The sequence below is a fragment of the Miniopterus natalensis genome, chromosome 19 (assembly GCF_054644295.1).
Source record: "Miniopterus natalensis isolate mMinNat1 chromosome 19, mMinNat1.hap1, whole genome shotgun sequence".
In the NCBI taxonomy this organism is placed as follows: Eukaryota; Metazoa; Chordata; class Mammalia; order Chiroptera; family Miniopteridae; genus Miniopterus; species Miniopterus natalensis.
Window position 1 is genome coordinate 33,237,207 of NC_142099.1, and position 5,934 is coordinate 33,243,140.

A 5,934-nucleotide genomic window follows, 5' to 3' on the forward strand; every position below is an offset into this window, starting at 1 on the left:
ATAACAGGAAAAACACAACCAAACAAGACAAAACAGAAAACAAACAAAAACATACAAAAGAACCCAACAGCAAAAGCAAAAACAACCACAAAAGGAACAAGACTTAGGAAAGGGAAAAGAGAACAAGAATAATAAACAAAACAAAAAAAAAAACAAAAAAAAAAAAAAACACAAGAAAATAAAAATAAGTTAAAATAAAAGGAATACTAGAAGAGAAAAGAGAAAGAAAAAAGATTCTGAAAGGAAAGAAGGGAGAGAAAAAAATAAAAGTAAAGAGTAGGAAAAGGAAAATGGTAAAAAAGAAAAGAGAAAAATATGGACAGATAAAAGGATAAAGGAAGATAAAGCAAAAGAAAAAGAAGAAAAAGAGAGTATAAAAGATGAAAGAAACAAGAGAGAAAAAGAGAAAAAAATAACAATAATAATAATACCAAAGCAATAAAAAAGAAAATAATAGAAAAGAAACCAACTAAGTGAAGTTCAACTTGGCAGATTTTAGTGCCTACTAGGATTTCCCATTGGATCATGCTCTTATGTTCTCTGAGGCTGTTTTGTATGCTGATTTTGGGCCTCCAGGGATGTACTTTTGTGCTGGCCAAGGTCACAAGCTGTCCAAGTTTGGTTCTTGGTGCCTTGTTTGAGGCTTCAAGCACTACACAGCTTACAGCTGACTTCACTGGGCTTGGCTGCCCATGAGAGGGTCCGAGCTGAGCTCCTAGGCTGGGTTTTTAGCAGCATGGAGCCCTAAGGCAGGGTAGCAAACATTCAGACTTCAGGGAAAATGGTGGGTGTGTACCCAGACTATTTCCCTGTCCTCAGCCGGGTGGCCGCTCTCTCAGGCAGGCTGGGCTGGGCTGGGCTGCTGGAATCCAGGAATTTCTATCAGCTCTCCTGTGATAGGGAAGCACCAACCATTTTCCCAGGAATGTGGGGGGAATGTCCCCACCCCAAAGCCAGCCACTGCTGCTCCCTGAGACTGCTGCCTCCTCAGCAAGGGTCAAGATGCAGGGTAGGGTGCACTGGATTCCAGAGGGTGAGGCCAGCAGTATTCTGGGGGTGGGTATTTGCCTTTCCCCAGGCTTCTGAGGTTGGGAGGGGCTTGTGTCTCTCAGGAAAAATGGCCATTGCGATATTGGGAGGATGACTCAGTACAGGTCTCCCAGCAGCTGCCCTCCCCTGAGTCTTCCCAACTCCTTTCACCCCTCTCTTTCCTTAGGCCCTTCAGTCCATACCACTCTCCCTCCGCCAAAACCTAGTGTGAGTGTCTGGGAACAAAAATCCTGTGCACCAGCTCTTTTAAAAAAAGTGGTTTTGTCTCCAGGCAGCTCAGCTGCCCCTCTGCTAGAAGCCCTGCGGCTGTTTGCTCTGTTTGCTGCTTGGGCAGCTGTTGCCAGCTCCCCCTGTCCCTGCTGGAGTGCCCCCCTTGGGGGCCAGGCCTCCCTCCTTTCTGGGAAACCCTCCTCACCTTTGGCCTTCTGCTCCTGAGAGCTGGGCCAGCTCTTCTCAAGACTCCGCCCTTCCCACCAGTCTAGAGGTGGTGTCTGCCCTCACTTGTTTAAAAGTCTCCTCTTCAGCCAGTCCTCAGCTGGTATTTCAGGGTGAATATTCCCCAATTTAGTTCTAATCCAGTTAGATTCTGGGAAGAGGTGGGAAAAAGATCCACCTACTTCAACCACCATCTTCCAATTCTCCCTCTTACCATATTTTATATTTTGAATTTCTGCTAGGTTATTTTTTAAAGGCATAAAAAGAGGGAAAAATAAGACAAATGGCACAAATAGATAACAAATATCAAGATGGAAAATTCAAACCTGAATGTATCAAAAATCACATTGAATATAACTGGTCTAAACACCCCAATTAAATGGCAGAATTTGTCACATTGCATTATAAAAGCAATATCTAACTGTACAAGAAATACCTTTAAATGTAAAAACATAAATAAGCTAAAAGGAAAGGGAAAATATATATCATGCTAACACTAATCAAAATAAAGTTGAAATAGCTATATTAACAGTAGACAAAGTAGATTTCAGGTCAAAGACTATTATGAGGAATAAAGAAGCTCATTTTATAATGACAAAGAAGTCAGTTCATCAAAAAGACACAACAATTCTAAACACTTATGTACCTAATAACAGAAATTCTAAGTACATGAATCAGAAACTGACAAAACTGCAAGTAGAAATTGACAAACCACAATTATTATCAGAAATTTCAATACCCATCTCTCAACAATTGATAGAAAAAGTAGACAGAAAATCAGTAAAGATATAAAGGACTTGACCAACATTATGAACTAGCTTGATTTAATTGACATTTACAGAACATACCACTCAACAGCAGCAAAATGCACATTCTTTTCAAGTGCACATGGAACATTTACCAAGTTAGACCATATCTTGGACCATAAAAGAAATCTAGATGAATTTTACAGGAGTCAGATCATACAAAATATATTCTCTGACCAAAATGCTATTAAATTGCATGTCAATAGAAAGAAATCTGGAAAATCCCCAAATAGTTGGAAACTAAATAACGCAATTCTAAATAATTGATGGGTAAAAAAAGAAATAAAGGGGAAATTAAAAATTTTTAACTGAATAAAAATAGAAACACAACATTATAAAATTAGCGGGATGTAGCTAAAGCTTTACTGAAAGGGAAATTTATGGCTCTAACAGCCTATATTAGAAAAAGGGAAAAATCTCAGGTTGATGACCTTAGCTTCTACTTTACAAAATTAGAGAAAATGCAAATTAAACCCAAAATGAGTTGAAAAAAGGAAATAATAAGGATCAAGCAGAAATCAATAAAATATAAAACAGAAAATCAATAGAAAGAAATCAATAAAGCCAAAAGTTGGTTCTCTGAGAAAATAGGTAAAATAGATCAATAGAGCCAGACAAATCAGAAAAATAGAGGAAAAACACAAGTGACTAATATTGGGAATGAGAGAGACATCACTACAGATTCTAGAGATATTAAAAGAATAGTAAAGAATATTCTGAATGGCTTTATTCCAATATAGTTTACCCTTTAGAGGAATATGAAAATCCCTTGAAAGTAACAAAATATCAAACTCACTCAAGAAAAAATAGATAATTTAAATCCCCCCATTAAAGAAATTGAGCTGTAGTTAAAGTTATTAAAATATTTGAGCATAAGTCTGACAAAATATGTGCACTAACAACTATAAAACATAGGTCATGAAAATGAAAGAAGACTGAAATAAATAGCAAGATATACATTGTTTACACATTGGAAGACTCAATATTGTGAAGATATCAATTCTCCCAAATTAATCTAAAGATTCAACGCAAATCCCAAACGAAATCACAGCCATCTTTTTTTTAGAAATTGACGGTCTGATTCTAAATGTCAAATGGAAATGCAAAGGACCTAGAACAGCCAAAACAACTTTGAAAAAGAAGAATAAGCTATCACCTCACACCTGTCGGAATGGCTATCATCAATAAATCAACAAACAACAAGTGTTGATGAGGACATGGAAAGAAGGAAACCTCGTGCACTGTTGTTTGGATTGCAAATTGCAGCCACTGTGGAAAATGGTACAGAGGTTCCTCAAAAAATTAAAAATAGCTCTAGCCAGTCTTGCTCAGTGGTTAGAGTGTGAGCCTGTGGACTGAAGTTTCCCAGGCTGGATTCCAGCCAAGGGCACACACCTTCATTGCAGGCTCATTTCCTGCCTAGCTTGGGGCTCGTGTTGGACGCAGCCAATCGATGTGTCTCTCTCACATTGATGCTTCTCTCTCTTCCTCTCCCTTCCACTCTCTCTGAAAAGCAATGGAAAAAATATCCTCAGGTGAGGGTTAAAAAATAATAATAATAAAAATAAAACTACCTTATGACTCAACAATTCTACTTCTGGGTATATATGCAAAGAAATCCAAAACACTAATTTGAAAAGATATATGCACCCTTATGTTCATTGCAGTGTCATTTTCAATCAAGATCTGGAAGCAACCCAAAATGCTGATCAACAGATGAGTGGATGAAAAAGATGTGGTACATTTACACCAGGGACTACTATGCAACTATGAAAAAGAAGGATCTCTTACCCTTTGTGACAGCATGGAGGGACCTGGAGATTATTATGCAAGTGAAATAAGCCAGTCAGGGAAAGACAAGTATCACATGAGCTCACTTATACGTGGAATCCAATGAACAAAATAAACTGATGAACAAAATAGGTCCAGAGACATGGAAGCATGGAATAGACTGACAAATCTCGGGGGGGGGGGGGCAGAAAGAGGTTAACCAAAGAATTTATATGCATATAAGCGTAGCCCACAGACAATAGAGCAGTGAAGGCCTGGAGTGGGTGGGAGCTAGGTGGAGGGGGCAAAGGTGGAAAAATAGGGGACATCTGTAATAGTCTCAACAATAAAAATACAATTAAACAATAGATGAGTGGAAAAAGAAGAATGTGGTACATATACTCAATGGAATATAACTCGGTCATAAAAAAGAATGAAATCTCACCATTCACAACACGGATGGTAGTTACAAAATAGTTATGGGGATGTAAAGTACAGCATAGGAAATACAGTCAATAATATTATTATTATTATGTATGGTGCCAGGTGGGTACTAGAATTATTGGGGGGATCGCTTTGTAAATTATATAAATGTCTAAACACTATGCTTTATATACCTGAAACTAATATAATATTGAATGTCAACTGTAATTGAAGAGTAAAGTAAAAAAGCAGAATAAATTTGAAAGACATGTTACATAAATTCAAGATATAGTGTAGCTTTTGCACCCACTCCCAACCCCAGCACCACTCTGCCTGCACCACGCTGGCTCAGAGCTCCAGGCTCCAGCTAAGGCAGCGCTGCTGCTGTCGTCTCCTTCCAGCCGCCATCCTAATCATCTACTGGAAGCTCATCAGCCATAATGAGATCTTCTCCGACGTCTGCAAGATCTGGGAGATCACAGAGGGGCTGTGCCTGGAGGGAGAGGGAAAGATGGTCAGTAGGAGAGAGGGCAACATTGATGACTTGCGTATTGGTGGAAATGCCTCCGCTGAAGGCCCCGAGGGCGAAGGTACCAAAAGGACAGTAATCACTGGTGTTGATGTTGTCACGAACCATCATTTGCAGGAACTCAATTCCACAAAAGAAGGGAAACTTGAAAAACAAAGACCTGAAAGAGTAAAGCTTTTTATGACTGGGGCTACAGAAGAAATCAAGCACATCCTTGATAATTTCAAAAACTCCTAGCAGTTCTTTATTGGTGAAAACATAAATCCAGATGGCATGGTTGCTCTGCTGGATGGTGTGACCCCATATATGGTTTTCTTTAAGGATGGTTTATAAGTGGAAAAATGTTAACAAGTTTGGAAATTTGGATCTATCATCTGTCATCATAACTGGATGCTGCTTGTCATCTGCACACCAGGACTAGGACAAATGGGACCGATGTTATCTTGGGCTCTTTATTTATTTTGACCTTGATTTACTTGGAGGGTAGGCATTGTTTTTAAGAAAAAACATGTCATGTAAGTTGTCTAAAAATAAAATGCATTTAAACTCAAAAAGAAAGATATATTATAAAGCTACAGTAATCAAGAGAGTACAGTACAGACATTTAAAAAGACAAATAGGGCCGGGCCGGCATGGCTCAGTGGTTGATCGTCGACCTAGGATCCAGGAGATCGTGGTTCGATTCCCGGTCAGGGCTCGATCCCCAGTAAGGGGGTGTGCGGGAGGCAGCCAATCGATGACTCTCTCATCATTGATGTTTCTCTCTCTCTCTCTCTCCCCCTCTCCCTTCCTCTCTCTGAAATCAATAAAGATATATTTTAAAAAACACACAAATAGATCAATGGAACAGAATAGAGAATTTATAAACAGATTCACATGCATATGTTCAAATGACTTTTTTTAAATGTGTTTTCATTGATT

The 5,934-nt window shown here is 38.8% G+C and overlaps 1 pseudogene; it reads left to right on the forward strand.

Moving 5' to 3' along the window:
• Window positions 1–4,995: 4,995 nt before the first annotated feature.
• Window positions 4,996–5,361, forward strand: LOC107539244 (translationally-controlled tumor protein-like; annotated as a pseudogene).
• The last annotated feature ends 573 nt before the right edge of the window (window positions 5,362–5,934 follow it).